This window comes from Grus americana, chromosome 4, assembly GCF_028858705.1.
Source record: "Grus americana isolate bGruAme1 chromosome 4, bGruAme1.mat, whole genome shotgun sequence".
Lineage (NCBI taxonomy): Eukaryota > Metazoa > Chordata > Aves > Gruiformes > Gruidae > Grus > Grus americana.
Genome location: NC_072855.1, coordinates 58,076,092 through 58,101,475, shown reverse-complemented (window position 1 = coordinate 58,101,475; position 25,384 = coordinate 58,076,092). Strand labels below are relative to the sequence as shown.

Genomic DNA, 25,384 nt, shown 5'->3' with positions numbered 1-25,384 from the left:
ACTTCAAAGGGTGTCTGTTCTTGATGTGCGATGCTTGTGTACTTCTGGAGGTACGGGTCATCTCCTGTATGCCTTCCCAAATATCTGTTGGTACTCTGGTCTTAAGTGACGCTCCTAAAATCTTTGAGGATCCAGGTTAGTATGGAAGGACAATTATGTCTTCAGGTTTTTTCCCTTTACAGCCCAGGCTCCCAAATTTTGTCTATGAGTATCCCAGATAGCTGTGACTATCTTGTCTTCTCAAACTCTTCTGAACAGGTCACGATTTATTTTTCTTATCCAGCTTGCTTAGGGCTCATTTGAAGCCCATCTCATTAAGTTGCCATCACGTAACGCTCTGTTCTCTTTTTTTAATCAGATGATGTCCAATGTTTTCCCAGCAATCCTAATGCAAGGAATGACATTGCATGGCCAATTACCAGGGAACTAATTGGCAGACGACTTCTTCCCTCATGGTTCAGAGAACGTTACATACTCATTCCCAGGAGATCGTACCACACAGCATTGCCTTGCAGCAGCATTGCTGCAAAAGAAGCGTGCTTTTTGCCTCCACGCCTTCTCCTGCTCATCAATTTTGTGTCAGACTGGGAGCACTCCCCAGTGCACTCCCCAACGTCACCAAGCAGAATCCAGCACCGACAGTGCCTTCGAAACTCTGCCTGCGTTGAAACTACAGCCCCTGTGTGCCGGCAGCTGAACAGAGGCACCCTTCTGAGTGCCCGGGCATGGTAGCTTTGCTTTAAAGGAACTTCAGCCTGGAAAGGGCTGCCTTTTTGGTTCTTTATAGGCACGATCACTTTTTTCAAGCTAAGCAGTATCTATGGCATTTCTTACTGCAGGTTTCAGTATTCCAGGTTCAGTGAGATCAGTGATATTTAGCATTTGCAAACAGAAATTCTAGGTTTAAAAATCTTGGCATTTTTGATGGTGACACTTGTAAGTGCTGGAGGGGATTAAACATGCAGCTTCTCTGGTGTCTTCTCCTGTTAGCTGTTTCTTCATAGTGGAAATGACTGTCAGCATCTTGAACCAAGCTCTGAAAGCCCTCCATGCATTTCAGTAGCAATGCTGAGGACTTGTGACCAGCTTTACTCACTTTTGGATTTACATTTTTGCCATTGATTCTGAATACATATTGGACCAAATATATATGCAAACAATATCAGGTGGCTGTGAGCTCGTACTGTCCCCACTTATTTTTATTGATTCTCAGAAGCAGTGCCTGGCACCTTGGACCCATGCAGGGAGGACTAAATGATGAGCAGAGCTGTTGGTTTACATTAAATTAGTCCATCTTCTCTATCCCTGCTTCCTCTGAATTTGTGTTGTATTTACTGGCAAAGAGCATTTGGCATCACCTATTTGTAAATCATAAATTTAGATTTATTTTACCCAAGTAAACAGAAACCAGTCCCAGTGCAGACAATAATATGAGAGCTTTAAAAAAGATGCCTTATCTTTATCAGTAAGTGGTAGCGTGTACTCTGTTGAGATCTGCTCTACTAAAATATTTCTTCATTTCTGTCGCCTAAGGTGAGCAATAAGCTTTTTCTTCAGTGTGGCACTCAGTCGCAGGATGGGGTGAGCAGTGCTACCGGAGCAGATGAACTCTCCTCCACCTCCAGACTGCGGCACCCGCTCCCAGTAACATTTTCATGTCCCCTTGTGCAGCTGCATGATGAATTTCTGGTATGAATAGTGGCTTCAGTGCAGAGTTTAAGATGGAAAGCAGGACTTTGCCACCCAGCTTTCAAATCTGCTGTTTTAGAGAGTTGAGGAGGAGGCTTCGTTGCCTTACCAGAGTACCCTTGCAGGCTGGAAACCCTAAGCCGGCTCCCACCCTGGCTGGCCCTTGAACTGCTGGCCCTGCACCTTTGTGCCATATCCCCTCCCTGGCCCAAAGCTGGCCACTTGGCTTTTTGTTTAAGGTAAGGGAAGAGATTTGTACGTCTGGAAGATGCTTTGGGCTGTGGGCAGAGTCAAGGAAATATCCATGTATTAGTTATATGGATAGTTAAGCCAGATTTTCCAGCTGTTTATTTTACAAGCATGTTGAGACATCTTAATGCAGTTAGAGGTTATTAAGTCTAAGTTGTTAAGTTAATTTTAATGACTCTAATAGACCTTTAGCATTCATGTTTAATCCAGTGCTACTTATTGGCCTACATGGTGTGGTGATACTTTTTAAAGCTTCAGACTTGGCAGCTTTCTGAAAGAGTACTTATATTTCCTAGATACTTGGATGATTTTTTTTCTGCTGTTGTTAACCAACGTAGACTTCAGCTCCGCATTTGGACTAAAATTTAAAACCATCTGCGGAAGGGAGCCTGATGCTGTAGTTGTAAGCAGCATCACTGGCTGCCTGTGAAAAAGGTGCCTCTATGTGTCTGCCAGGCAGAGGCATTGGGTGGAAGGCTGATGGGGAGAGAGAGAAACCGACTTGGGTTGGTTCAAATGAGGCATAAAACATTGTACCAGCCAAGGAAGTCTGAGAAGCTGCCCAGCAGACCGTACGACCTCGTTCACTGAAATGAAACCTAGCTCAGGATGCTTCCATCCCTCTTCAGATTCCTGGGGAGAAACGTCCTGCTGGTTACAGCACAACAGAATGAGTATCAGTCGCCACTTTTTTCTGTGTTGTTTGAACATCTTTTGGCGTAAGAGTGCTTCTCCAGTAATTGAATTTTAAGTTTCAAAGTTTCTGGGCTACATTAACATTTAATCTGTCCTCCACTAGCTGGCAATTTCTATCCTGATTTACAGTGATTAATGATTAATCTAGCTAGGATTTGGTGGTACTCCAGGATTCAGGCATTTTGATCTTGTAAGTCAGGTTTTAAACTAAATGCACGTTACAAGTACATCTGCTTTATTTAAAAAATAGAGTCGGTGTTTCATCTTTAAAGATTATTCATGATTTCCTGGTTTATTCAGAATTGCAGGTGTATCACTGCAGCTAAACAATCAGAGAGCATCTCCCAGTTGGCTGTTCATCTCTTTGGAGGGATACCTTTTGTGGCTGGTATCAGAAACACATACAAAAGGAGCTTTGATGTCTCTACCCCTGGCTGCTGCGTTTTTGCTGTTGTGTTGCAGGAAGCACACCCAGCCCTGCCATGCTTTGCTGAGGCAAAGCTTCCACTAATGCCATCGGACAAGTTTTCTTCTTTACCATGAGCAGCCATAAAAGAATGCTAACTTAAAAAGAGAAGAGATTCAAAGCCATATAAAGACTTGATTCTCTTACCGAGGTAATCCTTATGCGATTTTCCTAAATATTTTGTCGGGTTTTTCTGTCTCTTGTTTTCTTTAGTGTACGTTGGCACTAAATGCCTGCTGACCTTCCTTGGATCAGCTTTCGTCATCTAATAACTTGAGGTAATGTGCAGAAATCCTGGGATTTACATATTTGACTGATTTATGAGTAAATACCTCTCAGTCTCTGTTTAAATCTGCTTGAGTCTAAAGAGATGCTGATGTGGGTACCTCTCAGATGTATTGCAGTCATGTTGCAGGTACTTGCACATGTTGGATTTTGTTCGTTAACTCTTCCCCAACTATGGCAAAATACTTTTGCACCAAGTGGAAGCACCAGTTCAGGTGTTTTCCATCCAATCTGTGCAGTTTTTGTGGAAGTTGTACTAGACCTGTTCTTCTGCAAATATTAACACAATTTCGGTTTTTTACAAGTATACCGTAATTAGTATGCCTCTAAATTTTTCCTGGCAGTTTATTACTTCATGAAGGGCTACAGCATTTTCACTGGTTAAATTCAGTGGTTAAGGCGTGTATCATGAAACCTGACTAATCAAAGCTGGAGTCTTTGGTTCCTGGTGTTGGTGCTCTCTCCATACGAATTTCTTGGCTTGCTCCTCGCCTTTTTCAGCTTATGGTCTATTTAGATTAAAACGTCTTTTCATCTTTGGCTTGTAAACAAAAGCAATAAACACTTCTGTAAGTGTCAAGGGCTTTGTGGACAGAGGTGTCCAGTGGCACCATTAGGTAACTGTTTTGTGAAATGGCTTATCCCAGTAGACACTGAAATGTCTTTAAATGGTAGTCCTATTTCTAACCCAAGTTAGGTAAATAACTCTGTATTTAGACTCCTCACCAAAGGTTACCGCATTACCCAGTAGGCTGCAGTCACACTAATGACAAATGTTGTTTTATCACCCTTGAGTAGAAAATAGTACCATCCTTGAGCTGGACCGTGCTGTGTCTCAATTTTATGCCCCAAAAGCAGATGTAACAAGCAGTGTAACAAGCATAGCTTTGTAGAGGCTTACTGCACCCACAGTCACTGACACATGGGGATAAACCCTCCTTTCCCCTTTGCTGTGCGTTGTGTTTACTCTGTGTTTTACAGTGTCACATTTTACTTGATACAAGCCTGCACTGTGGTCCTGCGTGAGGTCATACCCTTTCGCTGACTGCTGGGACCTGCTTCCAGTTCACCTCAGGAGGAAGATCCAGCAAATCTGCATGCACAAATTGAAAGATTCAGGCCCAGGTTTCAATTATATTAGAGTATTTGAATACTGAAAATCTTTGATTTTGATTCTTACTCATCTCCTACAGTGGATGTGAACTAGATCTAAAATCCCAACAGGCTGTGTATTTTAAAGTGCAGATAAGTTCATTTCACTGAATTCAGAGGTTTCAAACCTTTCAGGGTTACTTTTTCCAAGTGAAATGTAGAACAACCACTGTTACTGTTCTTTTCTATATAATTTTATTCTGTACCTTCTCCAGCAACACAGTACATTTTTGGTGTCACTTGGATAACCATCCTAAGTCTGATAAGACGTTAATTAAAACAATTCTTAAACCAGTGCCATTTTAGCAATGTGAGCTGGAATATAGTAGCAAATTTTTCAGCATTTCACTTTGATGCTTTTCTGCAGGTAGGTTCATAAGTCGGGACCAAGTTTTAAGTCAAATAAGTAGGAAGTGAAGCATAAAGTACAGACTTCCAGAAGCAAAAAGCACAAGACCGTTTCAGGTTTTAATGAGATGTGAAATGTTCTCACCTTGCAGAAAAAGCTCTCCAAAGAAAGATCACCATTGTCTTTGGGTTAATCTGTGGGCAGAGTCGTACTTTCTCTACTAACAGCTAATCTCTAATGCAATTACTGTTCAGTCATAAAATAATCACTTTATTTGAGACACCCCAAGGCTTTCTTCTCTTATTTAGTACTTCTTTTTGCTTTCCATGGATGGGACCGTAATAGCGGTCCTAACCCTACAACAGACATAGCAGACCAAATATTGGTGCAGTAGTCTTTTCCCAAAGCAAAGGTTTTCCTACAGATCAAATAAAGTGAAATCAGATAGCCAAGTCCCTGAGAGTGTTGAAACTTCAACACGTGACATGTGGGAATCTGGATACTCTGCGTGCGACTTTGCATGAGAATTAAGTGTAGAGATAGACTTAGCTCTGTATTTTAATGGCAACCTTTTAGAAAGTGATAAAATCATATCTTAGCTTTTACATAAGCTATTCCTCAGTAACAACAGGCAATGCAGTAACCTGCACAGGTTGGTGTGACCAGACTGGAGTACCCAGTACAGAATTACAGTAATGCTGTTCTTTACTATCTGTCGGTAGAAGAACGATAGACAACCCCAGCTGCAAACTGATGTAGACACTGGGTGCTCTTTCCCCAGTCCCATGCCTGCAGAACTGCGCATAGATCCATCTGTTCGTCTCTGCACTTCAGTGTCTATGTGGGGAGAGAAAAATCACAAGTTTGGGATGTTTTTAGGGTCAGTCACAGTTTTCACAAAAGGCAAATTTTGAAGTCATCTTCGAAGATTATAATGAATGAATTGGCTGGCTCTGTACTTTTTAATTGCTAGGATGATTACGTATTTCTATATTAGATTTAGTTCAATTCAGTATAGTTTAGGTAGTTAAAATAGCTGGGAAATAAGCAGGAAGACTGGAGAATGAGTCCAGGAAAAAAAAAAAACAAACACCAAAACCTCCTGGCCAACATCTCAAAGGCTTAGAAAATTAACTTCTTTGCAAGGGACTTCAAGCTGCCATTTCCTGCAAGGCCAGGAGGAACTTGTTATATTCTGTCTAATCTTTTTGGATCACTCCTCATGGCTCCCAGGTGTAAAGATGGCTAAATCTAAATGTGCTTAATGGTCAGTAGAAAAGGGCCTTGTATATTGAATCCTCTTCCTCTGACTCCAGGACAGAGAGAATTTGAAAGAAGAAGAGGACAATGTTTGAGGCATAGTCTGGACGTCTCTTTGCAGACCTGATTAACCTGGGCAGCACTTGGCAATTATGGTGTTTGCCTTTATAGGGTCCCTTCAATGCTGGGTTTCATGTAAACAGGAAACAATTAGAGAAGAAATGTGGTGCTCTATTTCCATTGCATTTCCTGTGCAAAACTGTGGGCTAACCCATTTGGGAATTTTCACCTTAATCGTACCTTTGGTTGTGTGAGGTGTGTTGATTGACTTTCTGTGATGCCCCCCCCCACACCTGCTTGGAACCGATTCACGCAACCCACCTCATGTAATGAAAGGTATTTCAGCTGAGTTTGCCCTCTAAAAATACTGAGGGCTGGATTCAGTCCTTAGTTGTGCAAGAGGAGTTGCAAAGAGATTGTGTCCATCTTGCTAGACACAGGAAGGAGGCGGGATGGTACGGGCTTGGCACAATCCTCCTTGCAGGCATTCCCAGAAGAGGATCGGTGTGATTACAGCTTGTGCTGGCTCCAGGTAGTCACACTGCGTGGTTGGGGAACCTGAGCTGCCCGCCCCAGCCCTTTGGTCACACAGGATGTTGTGTGTGTTGCACAAATAAACATTACCATGTATAATCCTCTGCGCTCTGTGGGATGAGCTGCTCTGCTTGCCTCAGGGCTCCCTGTTTGTGGCCGTGTCGCAGTAGCAATGATGTAGGTCCAAATCAGAAGAAGAAAAGACCACCTGAGGCAGGCAAGTCCTTTGAAAGTTTAATAAGAGCCAGCAAAATGAAACTAGGTCATCAAGATATCCGTAAACCCTTGAAAGTTCAAGGAACTTGTGCATAATTAATAGCAATAACCAAAGCAGAGCAGCAGGTAAACATTGATCTCGGCTTTCTTTTGGCAACTGCTTGGTATGTCCATTTTCTTGACTGAGAAGAAGCGAGACCAGAGGCAGGTTTAAATGCTATTAAACCCTACTCAAGATGCCACTGCTAAGTTTTATCACTGGTGAAGATCTCAAAATTGTATCGTACTTTCATTTGGCCTCAGAGATGCATTAGCTCAGAGGCATCCGATAGAAGAATTTGACTGCATATACATGAGCCAGAAAGCTTCTGGAATTGCCCAAGAGGATTAAAATCTTTCCAGAACTGTGTAGTGCTAATTCAGAGCAAGACACAGGAAGTGGTTCTCTAAGTCCCCTGTAAGTCTACAATTAAAAACTATAGGTTTTTGTAATACTTACTGGATTATTCATGTGGATTATTCGGCATACATAGCTGTGACATACATGTGGATGGATGTGTACGTGCAAACTGCTGAAAGGAAATTTTTATGGAGAAACAATGAAATAACACAGTAGGGAGATTACTGCCAAAAAATGCTTTGTAAGTCACAGAGGGGAAAGAACAAGTAAATACCATGTTCTAACTCAAAATCAATTTTTTTTCTTTTTGTTTGGCTGGTGATTTGGGCACCTTGGGCAAGGTGATTCTTCTCTGTATTATTGAGATATATGTGTGAAGGTATTGTGATTGGGCTTAGAAGTTTCTATGTGATGTGCCACTTTGCTGCTACCCCATAAATTTTCATTAAAAAGAGTTTTATGATCATCCAACATGAAACATGAGATTGGATTGGTAATATATCCAAAGTTACAGGAAAATATGTCTTTTGAATCTGTGTACGTGGTGCAGAATTCATCTTTTTACATAGTTGTATTGGAGGGATGGTATTTAAATTACAGCCTAGAATAATTACAGGAAAGCAATTACATTTATGCATCTAACATTTTAGAAGTTCAGTTTCTTACATAGATTTGCTGAATAAATGTTGCCTTGCTGGAACTTGCACAACCAGGTGATGTGTTCACTTGCACAATCAAGAGCAATTCAAACATGCAAGAGGGCAAAGATAAAATTGATTTTGTAATGATAAAGCCAAAGGCCTTTATTTTTGTGCAATTAAAATTTCACCTCAAAATTGCGTAGTGAGTTGTTTGCACAGCATTTCCTTTGATTCTTCACCCATCTCACCCTGAGAAGGATACGTAAAAGATGTGTTAAGCAGGTGCTGAGGTGCAGTTTGTTTGGAGCCCTTCTGGGCCTTGCTGCTTACTTCTGATGAGGCAGTGGTTAAGGTCTTAAATGTGCTTTTAGTTGTAGCCATCCTAAGTTTTTCTTCTTTGATATTTCTTCCCAAGGACTGAGAATGACCTCCAGTCAAACATTTGTGGGTAGCTTAACCATTTTTCAGTTTGTCTTGTGCCGCGCAGCCGGTGAGTGCTTTGGTATTTGTTTTTTATAGCCAAGAAGGAAGAAATGCCAGCTTTTCTTTATGTTTTTAATCTTTGGTAAAGTGCATTCTAGAGAAAACTAGCACACACAGCCAGTGTTTATGGGCTTGAATGGTATATACAGGCGTGCTTGGAGGTTCCATGATTTCAAACACCTTTTTTGGAGGCTGTGCCTGTTCATCAGCTGTTACTATTTTAGGTGGGTCAGGTTTTTCCTTCCACAGAACATGCTTGAGTCAATGTCCAGAGAGACAAACATGGAAGAAAAGCAAAAGATTGTTTTGGATATTGGAAAAAATATTATGCATATTTCCAGAATTAACAATGTTATTGGGAAGATTGGAGAAGTTGTGAAAGAGCTCGCAGATGATTCAATGGCCACTGAAGGTGGCCCTCTGAGGAAAAAATCAAGTCTTATCTAGTGATTTTATCCAAAATCAGCATGTTAGTACCCAAAAGGAAAGAAAATACTGAACACTAAAGAGTTCTTCCATCTTGAAAAGGGAGGCTGAACGAGAGTCCGAGTCTGAGAGGTGAAGTCCTATGCACAGCAATTGTGACTAGTTATGCCTGATTATGCATTGGAGCAAATTAGTAAGGGGATTGGGGCATTCGTATCACTGGATTTCTTCCTCTCAAGAGCAGATGTCTCCCTGAAAGATATGCCTTAGCCAAACCCAGCTTCTTGAGCTCAGTATAGGAGCTCCTAGATCTAATGTGAGGACTTGAGATACTCAGAATGTCGGATTAGATGATGGTCCCTTCTGGCCTTTAAGCTGTGAATAAATGACTGATTTTGAACCCGAAGTGTTGTCTTGATCACTGTAATATAAACACACACCAATCAGTTTAGTAAACACGTGCAAAGCTATGTAATGAGAGCACTGTAAAAAGGTTTGGCACCTTGGAAGATTTTGCCCTTCTCAGAAGTGTTTCCTGTCAGTTCTTCTTGAGATGGTCAGATCTTTAAAAAAAGCATGTATTGTCATAAGTCCCTACTTAGAAGCCTTTAATACTGAGTTTCTGGAATTTCTTGAGTGAAAGAAGGTAAAAAAATCTTATTCATCTAACTGCCGTATGCAATTTTTCATTTGTAGCATTCCATATGATATCAGCATTGATGGTGGCATCTCTGTGAGATAAGGCTTATTGACACATAAACAGCTGCTGGAGATAAGCTGCATCTCTTTCTTTGCTCTTGCTCACTGTCGTTCACGGGATCAGCTTAAGTGCACGCTTAATCTGTTACCTACATATTTTTATTACATGCTATGGATGTAGCAATACTTAAGGATACCATTGCCTTGCGTGTCCCACTGGATTGTCATGTTCATTTACTTACACCTTTGCCCAAATTAATCAGCCAGAAGGTGAAGCTATGAAAATGAGGAATCAAAAACTACTGTGGCCACTGAGCTTTGGCTACGGGTAGCAAACCGTTTTTTTTTCTGAAAGCAAAAAGTGTTGGCAGTGGATACAGGCAAAGGATGACGTGTTTTTGATCAAATACTGCTCCTCAGAGCTGCCGTTGGGGCTTCAGAAAGCAAATTTTCAGATATGATAGAACTAAATCTTTGAAAAGAAAATGATTAAACCCTTGTGAAGTAAGTTTGCATCAACATGCAATTTTCTGCCTGATAGCTTGAACTGAATTGAGTGCTGCCTAGCTTCTTTTCCATAAGGCACCAGTTCTGAAGTTTAATGATAGCAATTTAAAGGCAACTTTGCTGATTCCTTCGTGGGCAAACACAAAAGAAGTAGGCTGGGGGCATCACATCTCAATGCTGTCTGCCATCACAGGAGTGACGAGCTGAGGCTGAGAAGATAGTTTTGTTGTTTTTTCCGATTAAACACCCTCTCCTCCCAGTACTTCCCAACATCAGTATATATACAGTGTGTATATACAGTGTATGTATCCCTTTCGCACAGTGCAAGCGACATAGATGGTCCAGATAGTAAATTCCATGAGGTTATCTTTCCTAAATATGCCTGTTAATAAAAAGCCCATTATTGGCCTCTTCTGGAGCAAAGGCAGAGGACCCTGCCTCTTATGTAAAAGATGTTGCCACAGTCTGGCTCAGCTCCGGGCCATCCCCGCTGGTGCTCTGATCTAGCAGCAAGTGACCTCATGCTCTCTGCAGGGACGCAGTGACTCAGTAGCAGACAGATCCCATATAAACACCGTAGTGCTGATTGGCGAGCGGTCAAACGCAGCAGCCAGCAGGGATTTGAACGCAATGTCTGCTCTTGAGAAAATGAATCAAAGGCAAAGAAAAAAAAACCCAACCACCCACTAAATTGCTGGAAATTAAAAAAAAAACCCACCCCACACAACAACCTTAGCACAACATTGATTTGTGTATTGAGATGATGCCTGTGTCTGTCTTTTTAGTAATCTCATCCACTGCTATTTGTTATATCTAATTTTTGAAAGACTAGGATTTTCTTCTAATAAACTAACAAAATTGCTATGTTAATTAGTCAATTGTTGTGGAAGCAGGCTGCTTATTTTAGTTTATTGTAGGAGTAAAATATGCAGTTAGGTCAGCAGAGACTAGCTAAGCCTTGTAAAGCTGCTTACGTTGTATTAGAGAACCTGTAAAGTAAGGGGAGGCTCATTATTTCTTCTTCAAAGTTATTTCAGGAACATCACGGTGAAATGCAGAAGATCCCACTTTAGAAGAATCCCACATACTAAAAAAAAAAAAAATTATCACTGCAAACAGTAAGAAGATCTGTCAATAGGAAAACAGTGCCATAGCTTGCTGTTTGAGAAAACATATAAATACAGAATAAAATGCCCCATTTCTAGAGACTCAAAGCGTAGTATTCAAGCAGTGCTATGAACAGTGCACTTTTTTCCTCTCAAGTCTCTGAATTCAGACAGATTCAGCTTTGCTACATTGAGGTAATCCTTCTGTCACCTTTGCCTTGTACTACCAATATGTTTTGGAAGCTGACATCCAAATCCATTTGGATTAAGTATTAAAGTTGATAAACAAATAATTCAAATACGGTTGTACTTCAGATGACAACGCTGACTGGCAGCGTGGCTTCCCAGGTAAAAGTACTAACCACTCATCAAGATGCAGTAGTTACTCAAAGGTTTTTTGGTTTGAACCTCTTTTAGCATTGAGGGTTTTACCGGGAGCGGGTGTCCCAGCCTGGGTGCAATCACGGATTTGCTCAAGGACCGCAGGGGTGACTCCGTACCCCAGTTGGAGACGGTCAAGTGAGAGCATGGAACAGCTGGGTTGTTACTGAAGGGTGCACACATGACATGGGGAAAACCACATTTGTTTAGGTTGGTGTGGGGTTTGGAGGGTTCTTAACTCGTTAATGAATTGTTTGTTTGGATGTTATGTGCGACATTCGTTACTCTGCTGCGTGTATTTGTGTGAAAGCTGGAAACGGAGGAAAAAGACTGCTTTGGAGTGGGCAAATAACTGTGGTGTTAAGGCTACAGGATGTAATGTGAAAGTTTCCCTTTGAAACGTGCACGAAGCGAGATGCTGAACCTTGCGTACCTACTGCTGTCTCAAGGTTTCCAAAGTGACTAATGGTTATAATACCTCCCCAGTAGGTTCCTAGTCAGACACACCTTACGAGAGTCTGGTTTGCAGAAGGTACTGAGCAGCTCCACTCTAAAAACCAGACTCGCTGCAAAGATCTTGGCATCTGAAGAACGCGGGTACATACAGTCACCCTCCCCTCAGAAATCTAAGACAGTGATGCTCAATAAATTGTTCTTGGCTGTTTCATGTATTGTCAATTGCTGATGCAAGCCCAGTCATATATATATATGTATGTATATATGTATGTATATGTAAATATATGACAGCTGCCCAGTTAGATGAGTGACTGATTTTTATCCAAGCTGTGTCCCTTTTTTTAAAAAAAAGATTAAGCTAAAATTACTATCCTATATGATGTGACTTTCAAAAATATGAGTGCAAAACTGAAATCCATGTCTTGATCATTATTTTAAAAAAATCATGGAATACTAGCTCCCTACAAGCGTTTCATTTATCGTACATCTGTGCATCATTTTCCATGGCCAAGAAGAATGGTGAGGGTTTGTGAGATCTCTCACCGCTGATCTCTTGCAGAAGATAATCTAGTCCAAATAAAACTATATTATTAGGAGACTAAAGAAGGGGAAAGCTAAGGTAAGCTAGGGAATTGCATTTATTGCACATATTGCCTATATTTATTGCATTTATTGCATATATTGCCTGCTTGTCTCAAATCAGTTCTTCAGGAGGTGGCTTGTTCAGGATTGGTTATGTGGCTGTGTTGCGACTCAACGTAAAGGCAGGAGTTAGATGGCAATGCGAAGGAATATGGTGCTGGAAGTATCATCCTGTTAGTGAGACCTGTAACCTTGGTCGAGACGTGTACAGTCATAAGAGAAGGGTTGCCAGCTTGAGTGCAGTGTTTGAATTTCTGTTTGAGTAATAATGTTGTGCCTATCCTTCCTAAGGTTCCCCATGAAAACTTACTCGGTCCCAGTTCCTCTAAGTCCTTGAGCAAATAATTTTCTTGCACGTCTCATTTTACTGTCTGTGAAGAGGTAGCAATAAGGCTCACACTGGTGTGCTGTCAGGGGGAATTTATTAATTTTGGGATGTGCTTATGTATGGGCTGAATTATATCACTACCCAAAGAGATGAGCATCATTTTTTAAAAGAGTGGATGCGGTATGTGTTGGCTACTATTGAATGTCATGTTTAACCTTTTGGTTTGCTGGAGTGGCGATAGTGAACAATATACCAGGAATAACATGTTCATCTCTGAAATGCTTTTCTGAACCTGATGAGTGACTGGCTAAGACTTAGAAACACCAACTATGATCTTTTATGGGGTTTAGTATTTATTTATTTTTCCAGTTCTCTTTAGGAGTGTGCTAAAAGCAAACAATCTGTGGCAGTGAGTCAGAAGGGCTAATTGTATCTCGCACAAAAAAATCCGCAAGCTTTTTTCAACTCAATTTATTTCTCTTCTGCCTTCATTGAATTCATTGCTGGTGAAAGGTGCTGGGTGAACAGTCCTAACGACTGAAAGGTTCTGACCGCAGCTATGTAAAAGTAGCACGCTGCAGTGACCTTTCCCCGCTTTGCTTTTCTGCTGAGAGGAAATAGTAAGGCTGTTTCTTGCTAAGCATGGCGTTAATGCTACCAGCTCGTCTCACAGAGATTATCAAATAGTCTTCAGGTGGTAATGACCTTTGGTCATGGTGGACATGGGCCAGATCTGAACTAACAAACTGTAAAAGGATCTATATCCCATTACCAAACCACTATCCGGTCTTACTCATTAACATTTTAGTGGCAAAAGTTCAAATGAGTTATTTCATTAATAGTCATGAAACTAATTACACTGAAGTGCATCTCTCAGTAGTAAAGGCAACTGACTTCTGTGCTTCTGAATAAATTCAGTCTGTGTTAGGAAATGTTATGCTGCCTCTAAATGAGAGAAATACATTGCAAATCATGAAGAGGTATTAAAAAGGAGAATGGAGATGTGTCCTAAATGTGATGTGCTTGATGTTGCGGTTCCCTAATGCAATTAATGAAATGAATAATCAGAAGTGTGTTTGAGTAGAGAAAGGGTCTTGGGCAATACTTTGTGCCTTACTTCCTCCCTCAAACACTGAAAAGTCTGCAAGATAAGAAAGGTTGGGGGGCAGGAGAGTTGTCATTGACTTGGATAAAATCAAACTCGACCGAGTATCAAGATTAGTTTGGATATGTAGACATGAGTATACTGAGGAGAGCTGACCAGAATCAACAAGTGGTTTCCATGAGAATTTGGCACCTGATTATGACTAAGAACATGGTCAAATTTTCTTTGCTCAAGATCACAGGAAAATTTGTGATGGAGCAGCTCTAGTTTCCTGAGCACTGATCTGGCAGCCCAACAGTACAATGACTCCAGTTTGCTGAAAGTGTGTGAATTTGTTCACCACATCACTCCCATGCCCATTATAAGCATGTCAGGTCAGGTCTGGTCCCACTGCCGCCACGAGGACTGTTATTTGCCGTTGCTGTCATCCCTCTTTTCCCATGTCTTCCTGAACCTGCATGTGCTCCACAAGGTGCCGTGTTGTCATTTATCGTCCAACAGGTCTTTTTTAGGGCCAGTGAAACAGCCTGTCCCTCTACTTGTGTGCAGGTAGATGGGGGAGCAGCTCCATGCGAGACCCAGGAATAGGTGTAAGCTAAAAGTGGTTTGTAGACAAGTCTCAAGGGTTTCCAAACAATGAAGCTGTTACCCTACAGTCACAGACTGAGAGTTGGCTGGACTGACCGCAAGGAGAGACTTCTTTGCTAAGGATCATCCGAGAGCACTGTATTTATAATCCTAGACCCGATGAGAAATTGCTCTAGAGTCTAAGACACATTTCTCTCTTTCCTGGGGTGAATGAGTGGAGGAGGAGAGAGAAAGGGGAAGAAGTCATAAATCAGTTTGTGCTAATTCTTGCCATTGGACAGCATTCCCCCACAGCATGGACTCAAAAGCAGAGATGGGAATGTGGCCAAGTCTATTTTTTGTACCACGGCCTCCCATCTGTAAAATGGCACTGTCCTTTTTCTGGAGAGAAGTAAAAACATTAAAGAGTGTGAGCAGTAACAAGGTTACGCAGGTATTTAAGGTAGATGAACCAGTTTGCATAGTAATTATGGCCTGAAGTCAGCTGCATTTACAAACAGCCCACTGTTAGGAAAAGTACTGTATATGAGTATATAGTAAAAGTAACTGCTAGTTATGACTGAATCTGTCCACACTAACATGTCTTTATGTGTCTCAAAACTGTGGCATTCTGCACAGGTATGGGAAGTTAGGGAAGAAGATAGTTTTCCCTCCTGGCTTTGCTATTTAATATTTTTGTGTGATTAACAGGCTCTAGCAAACACAGTTGTGTTACAGACACATTGCAAGAGACGGTGCCTCCAAAGTTTAAGAAGACAAGGCGGACATTGAAAACATCATTATATATTTGTTTTACATCTGGACAACTAAACCGAGATACTTCAAGTGACCTACAATGAAGTTAATGAAGTGGTACTTACGTATGTAACATACGTGCTGTATCCAACAAGCTGCTGTTGTAAACCAAAGATGAAGTTAGTTACTTGTGCTCCTAGTAAGTTCTGGTTTTATTTCTGTTCTTCAGACGTACTGTAGAGTCTTGTCGCACGAAAAACCTGCACTAGGGTAACTATAATGAAGGAGTTACTCAATGCATGTTCACAGTGCAGCCAGCCTGGCACCAGTGCAAAGACGGTCTCGTACTACTGCCATGAATGCCAATGGAATGAACTGTAATGGGCTCAGATATGTTGGACAGGCCAAAAATTAATAGAAAGAGACAAATTGGTTTTTGTCTTTAGTAGAGACTGCCTTGCTTTTACTTCATGTGGAATGTTCCTCAGCAGCCCAGGGGCTTCTCAGCTTGTTTCGAGAGGAAGCTAAGCCGTAGCAGGACCAGGGGTGACACCACCCACGTGCAGCAAGTGGGACTCACGCGAGCCTGATCTGCAGGAAGCAGAAGGCAAGCCTGCAGCGATACCTGTCCCCTTCTCACTCCCTCCTAATGACTGCTGTCATACGAATGCAGGTTGTAAATGGCTTGAATTGACTTCTGCGGTTGACCAAAGCAGGAACATGGTCAGATGCGTAGTTCCCCTCTTCAGATACCTTTGTTTAACTCACTCTTGGAAGCAGGGCCCTGTGAGTTTTTTAAATGAGGAATAGCTTTTTCAAATGTTTCTTTTTCACTTAGTAAGCAATATAGATAGAGTGAACACACCCACAGAAGGAGTGGCAGTTGTGCCAACCAAGTCAGCCAAGAACAGTATTGAACGCTTTGGAGACACTTCAGGGAGCCCCAGGGGAGCGGAACAGACTTGTTCAAGCCACCTCTGCCTGTGAAGAGGTCACACAGAAGGAGAGATCGCTGAAAGCAGATCTGTCCCGTAAGAAAGGTTGCTTCATCAAGAAAAAATACTGGGAGAGGGACTTGGAGGAGTAAGAACTAAAAGAAGGTTGTTAAAGCTGTTGAGTTTTGCTGAGTTAGGGATAGCAAATGACAAAAGCAATATGCACCAACTAATATGCAACTTCTCCAAAGTGCTCTGAAATGACAGGGAATTTTCCATTAATACCCCTGAGCTCTGGGCCAGACCTAAGCACTTCTCTGGCAGTAAGAGAGGTGCAATATCTCCTAGCTTCTGTGCACTTTCACCACGTATTTTGGCAGTGTTTGGCCACCTCACTCTGTTATTTCCCACTGGGCCTGTGCAGATAAAGAGGACAAATACAAATATGTTTGTTATTTGACAGGCAGTAGAACAGCTTTGCCTGCAGCATTTATGTTTGGCTTGGAGTTGCTGAGCTGTATTTCCCAGCTGCAGAAATACATGCTTTCTGCCCGGTTTATGCCCTAAGCAAGGCTCGTTCCCTCCCCTCCCTGCCCAGTAAGTTGCAGTAACCTACGTTATTGCTATTTTTTCTTGATACGTGTACGGTCACAGATAGACTTATGTGGAAAAGCACAGAAGGTAGTACTCCTATGTGTGAATTTGCAACTGGGAGCAAACACCAGCTTGGCAGCCCTGTTGGCTTCCCTTGCATGCCCGGGTTGATCAGTGCAGGTCTCTGCACCACCTCAGGCATGACCTGGGCTGACCTGACCTGGAGTGAGAGAGTGACTCAGTTAATTCCCCTTCAGCCCTTTTGACGGCCACTGCAGCGATGGCTGAGGCTGCCAAGTGCCATCAGTGCAGTGCTCTCCTTTAGGAGGTACCTTGGGAAGGGGCTTGAGACTACCAAAGACTTGTGAGCATCAGCTGGTAAAAACTTTTAGTTACCAAGACTTCCAGCTCGGACAAATACTTGTTATCTCTAGGAGCCAGGATCCCTTCCTCTCTCCTTTCTGCATGCACAGCATAGGAGCAAACCCTGAAATCTTCACTTTCTTCTGTGGTGATGCATAATGAATGCCACTGATGCAAACCAAGCCGAACAAAAATGTGCTCTTATTACAAGTGACATATTTACTAGAAAAGGGCTAGCAAATGGTTTATTAGTTAATTCCCAGAAATACACTGTTGTCAGCCAAATCAATGCACTGATGCAGCAAAGCATTTCAGCAAAATAAATGAAAAGAAAGAAGAGGAATCCGTGCACGGGCACAGCTCGGTGAGGTTTTCCAAGTGAGCTGTTTCAACATTTTGCTCTGAGTTGCCTTCCAAAACGGACGCCTTTAAACTGTTTGTGTAGCTACAAGGATGCAGAGTGCTGAGCAAAGCCATGCTTGGCTTGGGGTGGTGCAGGAGCCTGGTCTCTGGTAAACTGCAGTGCTTCATCCTTCTGCCTGTGAGGGAGAGGAGCACATGGGGGAAGGGGAGCACAGGCCAGTAAGAAGGCTACGCTCCTGCTATGAGTCATCCCCAAAGGAATGTTAATTTTAATTTATTTGTTTTGGGTTGAGCTGGCAGTGTTTATTGGTGCAGCCAAAACCCCTGGGTCTATAGAGCGCTGTGCCAGAGACAGGCTCAGTACCTTGCCAGGGCCCACTTTGGGATCCCTGCTGCCCCCCCTGCCAGAGCAGCTGCAGCCGTTCCAGCCCATCAGGGTCCAGAATAATGATCCATGTCCCAGGCCTTCTCCCCGCTCCTGGGCACTTGGTTGGAGTGGTGTAGCCAGCCCTGGTCTTCAGGGACCCTGGGGACAGAGGACCCCCTTTGCCGCTGGGGCTACAGGGATGCAGAAGGGATGCAGAAGAGGATGTAGCGACTGGGCTGGTTTGACAGTGACTGTATGTCCGTGCAAGGGCAGATGTAATCTCTCTGTCCCTTAATGCTAGCAAACTTACTTTTCATTTCCTTCTTTACTTCTCTGAATTTCTCTTCCTTGCTGATAACTGTGCAGCTTTCCTCAGGATACGGTTTGTAGGAAGGTGCCTGCACAGAGGACAGGTGTATATTGTTTTTACGCTATCGTGCTGCGCAGGAGTCTCAGGTGGAGTTTCACTGTGTGCATCTTGCTCAACAAGTCCCTGCCTTGCAGCCTGCGGGGGGGTTGCATTGGCACTGCAAGTGCCAGAAAGCAAGGGAGAAGCTTTTCCAAATTAAAGGTGCTGGGTTTGCATGCTTGCTCTACTCTGTGGCAGGGTAGGGGTGAGACTTCTCTGCCACCTTTGTGCATCGCACCCAGCCGTACCAAGCACCATCAAGCCTTGCCTGTCCTGGGTCTGTGTTCCCAGTGACCGCTTTCAGTACAGTCATCCTGGAAGTGATGGGGTGCAGGCAGAAGTGCCCGAGCCCAGGTTTATTTTGTAAAAGGGACCTGCAGGGTCATGCAGCCCCTCACCTGGTCTTTTTTTTTTTTTTTTTTTTCCCAAACTTGCCAAGCTTCATCTTTGAAGCAGGCAAACCTTTTTGCACTTGGAAAGCAGAGTCGCCCAGAGTTTGGATGTCCTAATGGTTGGGAGCCATCTTCCTGCCTACGCGTAGCCGTGGCTGGCGTCTGTGGGTTTGTTCTGGTGCCAAGAAAAGTGAAGAGATTATATACCTTCCTCACCTTCCCCCTTGTGTGAGAGCGAACTCAACCTGCCAGGTTTTTTTAATAGATGTATAGCAGGGAAGAGTTGTGCGAGCCTATGTAAGGCATCCAGAGATTTTTTTTTTTTTTTTTTTTAAATTTAAAGCATATGTGGTTAGCACACGCTGCGGATCAAGATAGTCTTTCAGACCTTGCGAGATCAGCCACCCGCTGTGTTTGTTGGGATAGATTTGCCCCAGCCTGTGTGCCAGCGACTGTTTCTCACTGTTATTTTGTTAGTGTTTAGCATTTAATACAAATGCAGAAATCCTCAATCATTTAAGACTCTCACTTGTTCCCCCTCTACCTCCCAAATAAAACAAGGCTGAAAAGTAAGACTGTATTTAAGCAGAGGCGGCAAAGACTTTTCCCACTCTTAAAAATGGAAATGGCTTGCGTAAGGCAGCTGCGCTGTTTTTTTTTTTAAAATGCAGAGGAGCTTGTTTCCTTTTCATTCATTAATTATAAAAGAAAATTCACCAAGGAGAGTCTCGTTAAACAAGTCTGGCATTGAAGGAAAGAAGGAAAAGAAAAGGACCTGCCTTCACTCTGTAGCTGGTTGACCTGACTCACAGCCATGACCTGAATTTAGTTTCCTTCAGATTTTTGTTTCCATGTTTTTCTGCCATTTTTTTTAGTCCAGTCCTGACAGCTTCAGGAAGGACGGCAGAGCCCTGTGTTTTGTCCCCAGACACACGATGAAAATGACTATTTAGAAACTTAATCGTCAGGTATGGACTTATTTTGTGTGACACATGCTTGCAGCCCAGGGAGCCCCAGAAGCAGCGGTGGGTGCCCCTCGCTGGCAGGAGGCTGCGGGGACTTTGATTTCCCAGCCTTCTCGCTGCCTGTCTGCCACCCTCTTCCTTAGTAGGTCTGTCACAGCCAAGTATTTCCCCAGCCCAGTTTAGCTCTTTGTAAAAGGTTTAATTTGGGGGATGCAGAGATATTTGGTTTTTTCCAGGTGCACTGAGAGGCAATGGGGGTTGGAGCATTCAAGCAGTGCTGGATGAGCTGCCCTCGCAGGAGGCTGTCCTCCTGAAGTCGCTGAAATGTCTCATGCAGAGCTTTGACTTGCGTGAGGAACTAACTGTGGCTCCTGGCCGAAAATTGTGCCCTTAGAGAGGCTGCTCAGTGACTTCATGGGTTTTGCTGGGGAACCAACAAGACGGTGAAGGAGCCCTCTTCGCGTGAAGGAGCCCTGGTCCTCTTGGGCTGGGGGAGCCCTGGATGTGGAGAGTTTTGCAGGACTGTTCATGCTCTCCAAAATGGCCAGCACATAAAAATAAGCTGCGCCAGCATCTCTCAGCCTGTATTCTGTCACTTTTCAGTTACATGAGCTGCAGGATGATTAAGTTTCATACCAGGACTTTCACATGTTCATTCTGGCTGCAGGATGTATGCCAGAAGGCTGCTTAATATACCACCCCTGTGGTTTAAACCACCCTGTGGTTTAAAATGTTTCGGTATACCACGGTGGGAAAGACAAACAGCTACTTGAGAATGTTTCTCCATTGCTCTATTGGATAACTGCAGCCACTAAATTCAGACAGGCCCATCACTGGCAGCTTTTTTTATTATTAAAGTAGAAATTTCTTGGTCCCGAGGAGCTCCCAAACTCCCGTTCAATGACGCCTCAAGTCATCCATAGGTTTTAGGAGTTCTAATGGAACCAATTCATTTTCTTGAGCCTTCTGAGAAAAGTGTCAGCCTCGCACAGGCTGTGAGAACCAAATTTAGCCAAATGACTTGAATGTAGTTTTACTCAAAGTTTACAGTCTTTCTGTGAATGCAGTTGTAGCAGCTCTGCCAGGTTAAGGTTTGATTACATGAGGCCACATTCTCGCATGCTTACTTGTTTGGTGACTGAACCTATTTTCTTTAATTATTATTTAACAGGATCATTTAGTGTGTTACCAGAAGTGGTACTATCAGTATTAGTTGGTTTTTTTCGGTACTGTTGGCATTACTGAACAGGAGCGAGTGGGAAGTAGGAGTGGGATTTATTCTTCCTGCTCTCCAAGCAAACAAGAGCACTTCTCAGACACGAATAAAATGTGTTACAGTGCTGCAGGGAGTTTGGCGTATATCAGCACAATATTTAAATACACAAGAAAGAAACGCAAGCCGATTTAAGTTATAAGGACTGGTAGTGTTGTGACTGAGGTCTAGTTTGTAGCCATGTAACACCCTTGTTTTATTTAGGGCAAAAGCTGCCAGAGGTGGGGCAGGATGGGCGGAGTGGAGGCCACAGTATGGATCCAGCATTTTTCAGAAATGTAGTTGCGAAGCTCAAAGCTGTATTTATAAGAATTCAACACCCAAAAGCACAAAATTCTGTAACTGTAGGTCTGATACATCTTTGAACAATGTCATGCGAGATCACTAAATATCTAAGGCAGGGAGATGTTGATTCTTTTTGCTGATACGCTTGGTAGCTAGAGGGACTAGAACATAAACCATAGGCTGAAAACAAATAATTTGCAATGAATCACAAAACTGAATGTGTTTTTCCTTGCTAGCCTGTGCTCGGGTGAGGCATGCAGGAGCTTTGCTGGGATTGCAGGTCGGGGCGCTGGAGCGGCACGCTGGACGCTGCCCACTCGGGGGGGCTCTGCGCCGGCTGGACATTGTGTTGCCAGCGGGGCTGAAACTGCTGAATGGAAAGGCACTTTGAACACGGACTTTGCGCCTTCTCGGTAAAAGACAGGGGACTCGAATGTTTTTCATCAGAGACCTTTCCGTGCCACTCCTCCCTCTGCATGTGCAGTCACCTCAGTGACGCAAGCTAGTGAGAAGGAGCAAAATGAAGGGTCGTGCTGGAGATTTCCACGTGAGCTGGTGCACCCCTGCACCGTGCTGACCGTGTGCAGATAGCAGCAGGGAGCCCCAGAGCAGCAAAGCGGAGGTTGTGCCCAAGACCATTACCGCTGGCTCCGGCGCAGGTACGGGCTGGCCCAGCACAGCAGTACCGTGGCCAGGATGCAGGCGAGCGCAGGGACACGTGTCTGTGTTTGTAAGTCATTGCTGGTACAGGTCAAAGTCTCCAAAATATTTTTGTTTTCAGTGGGCCGGAGTCCCAGTGAGCCAAAGAAATTAAAATAAAGTAGAGAAACCCTTGGAATGGGGAGGGAGGGGAATCACTGGCATGGGTCCCTAAGCCATGAGTAAACTCTTTCTCCTTGGCGTTTTGAATTCAGGACTGGCTGCATTTTGGAAAACATGCTGGAGTGAAATCTTGGTCCAGACGCAGAGTAATTATGAAACTCGGATCGGCATTTATAGTGTGCTTACACTCATGAATCTCAAAGCAGGCTACAGCTAAAGGAAAAAAACAAAACCAACCGAAAGCAATAAACATTAGGAAACTGCCATTTGCTCTAGGGCATCATGAAAGTGGAAAAACTTGTTGAATACAGTGTTACAACTTTTTTTCTGAGCGCTTAGGTTAGCTGGGTAGCAAATATGCAGTTGTGTTGATCATTACCAACCTCAAAGAGATAGCATTTACCTTTCCCAAGGAGAGAGGCTTGTAAAAGCAAGCTATTGTTAATGTATACTTAATGCACAGAAACTGGAGTGCCAGCCCGTGGAGACTGCGGTAGGCGCTTGGATCCTGCTGGTTTGAGCAAGAGGGCGTCGAGATGCCCAGTCACAGCATGTGTGAGTTGTGTGATGGGGCTGCTGGGTGCTGGGGCAGCCAGGGTGACCGGTGCTCGGGTGGCTTTTTGGTTCAACTGCTGGCACAGGCTGCGGGGGGAGCGCTGCAAAGCGCTGGAGCACTGCAGGGCATCCTCTGGGGAAACAGTAGCTTTGGAAAGATCACTTTCTTCCCCTTCTCTGTTGCCCACTAGATCCTGTGTACAGGTGCCAAGGGTCTCTTACGTTCCCTTTGCAAATGAAAGAAGAAACAGACCACAGAGCACCCTTGAATGAGATACTGATGTAAAAGGGTTTGTGTGTAGTTACGACATCAGCTCATAACGTGACAGAGACAGCGGGCAGATGCAAGAGGCAGATTTATTGGTGCTTTTGCAAAGCCACATGAAAGAAAGTGGTAAGAATAGGTGATGAGTATAGAGAGTATTTTGCTATACTAGCTGTGTGATATGGAAATGAATTTAGGAGTAGCCTGGCTTTTTACTCGAGCAGACTTTTTTTACCTCTTCATAGACCAGCCCTAAGTTAGCAAACCTGCCATGGAGAGAAGTTTGAGGAAAATCCGCAAGTTATGGAGTTAATCAGCGGTGGACAGTCCAATTAAGAAAAACAATAGCAAAAGGAATATGTTTGGAGACAAAAAAATTTTTGGTTTTGTGACCTTTGCAAAAAAACAAAGGTCAGGTCTTTGATTTAATTTCTGTACCTTTATGGGAGGCTACCTTCTCTTTAAAAAAAACCCTGAAACACTGCCACTGACATATTAACAGGCTTTCCTGTTCATTTGTAGTAAGCTGGTTCTCCCTTCTGCCCCTTAACGACCACAGTCATTACATTCTGACTGTTGTATTTGAATTGCTTAAAAACATATTTATTTCCTTCCTTTGCTCCGTTTGTCTGCCTGGCCAGAAGAGCCGAATGTCAATTAGTGCTTGCTGCTGGTAATGCTCCTTTTCCCTCTCACAGTGTCATGTCTGCAGCCGCTTCCACCGTAGCCCAGATTCATCGCCTTGTTTGTCTGTGGTTTCTTTCCTTTTGGCATCTCATATCGTTTAACAGGTCCCCGTGACCAAGATTTAGCAGAGACTAGGACAGGCAACTCTCTGTGTATATATAACACTTTAATGTTATACTTGCTAATCCTTTAGTAACCTGGGCTCTTTATACTGCGATGGAAAGTGAAATACTGCTAAGCAGTTTAGTATCCCATCTAATTAGGTGAGGGGGTGCCTAAGGGCAGGATGCAATCAGTCAAGTCCTCGCGGCTGGAAGTGAAAAGAAAGACCCAGAGTCTTTAGTTCGGGAGAGCTCGTGGGTCCTGCCACCTCTCGTGGGAGACGAGGGTGCCCATGCCAAGCGTGAAGCTGTAGGCAGCGGTGGAAAGCCAGAACAAGCTGTCACAAACATATTGCTGATAGGATAGACATAAGCTACGTTAATGCCGTGTACTTTGTACTGCCTTGTGCCACTCCTGCTGGTTTATTCCTGTTGTTTTGGGCTGGTTCAGGATGTCTACAGAAAATACTCGAAAAACAGCCGGGCTGTGATATTTAATTGAGGAATTGGTGCTGGTGATTGTACAGTTCCTCTGTCCCATCTTCATTTCCATTGCAGGTTTAGGAATGTCATCCTAACTTAAATTTTGTCTGCATCAGATCCTTAAAACTCTGACCGTAATTAGAAAATCTGTTCTACTAGTTTATCGCTTGCAGTATTTCTCACGGTGTTTTACTTTCTCTCCTCAAATAATTTTAGTTGGATTCAGGCCAGTTTGCCTCTGTATTTTTGAAAGAGTCTGCTTTAAAGGTACTGCCTTGACTGACTTCAAATAGAGCAATTCTGGATTTAACGAAGAAGCTATAGGTCATGGTCAATGACATGGGAATTGTGAGGGATTGAAAGTACTGGGAAATTTATTATCAGATTAGTCTGGGGACTGAAGCCTCCGCTGGGAATGAAAAGCATAAAATTCTTACGTAAGTAGTGGCGAGGTTTAGTTCATGAAAATGCCATTTGATAGTGATAACGTAGCCAGCTACCACACAGGGCTATCTTCTCTGGTGGTGGGCGCGTTGGGCAAGCTGCAAAGCATCATGTTGTAAGGAAGCAGCACCATGTAAACCTGCCTCCTAGCTACTCCGAACTGCTCCCTATTGCAAGTTTCAAGCACTTCTGAAACACTTTTGTATTTGTCCTGACCTGCTGCCCAGGTGATGAAGAAGGAAAATGGCTGTTTGGCAGGGCCCTTTGTTTTAGGGAGGTGGTTGAAAAGATTATGGCAAGATTGTCCCATTTTTTTTCTGGATTTTGCTAGTTTCCTACCAGTCAAGAGTTAGGTCCAGGTTCGCTGCAGCATTTCCATTAGCATCCTTTGTTACTTGATCTCTCAGCACTAGACAAAGGTCAGATGTCCTTGAAGATTTTATTAGATATATCAAGCAGTCCTTGACATCATGTATCAAAAAGTACTGAGGGACCAGTCAGAGCAGGCAGTTGTTCTCCAGATGACCTGATTTTTCTTCACTAAGGGATGCTGGAAAATATTCTGCCGTTTGCTTCTCTACCAAAATGTCCTTTTTCATGAGCTCCACTCGCTCCCTTCTCTTCCACA

The 25,384-nt window shown here is 43.3% G+C and overlaps 1 protein-coding gene and 1 long non-coding RNA gene across 3 annotated transcripts in view; both read left to right on the top strand.

Moving 5' to 3' along the window:
• The window catches only part of ELOVL6 (ELOVL fatty acid elongase 6), a 76,622-nt gene that overhangs the window by 16,569 nt on the left and 34,669 nt on the right, over positions 1–25,384 (top strand). The gene's annotated exons all lie outside the window — the stretch shown is intronic.
• Positions 248–8,973, top strand: LOC129205740 (uncharacterized). Its single transcript, XR_008576843.1, has 2 exons — positions 248–1,928; positions 2,935–8,973. It is a non-coding gene; the product is annotated as an uncharacterized LOC129205740 (long non-coding RNA).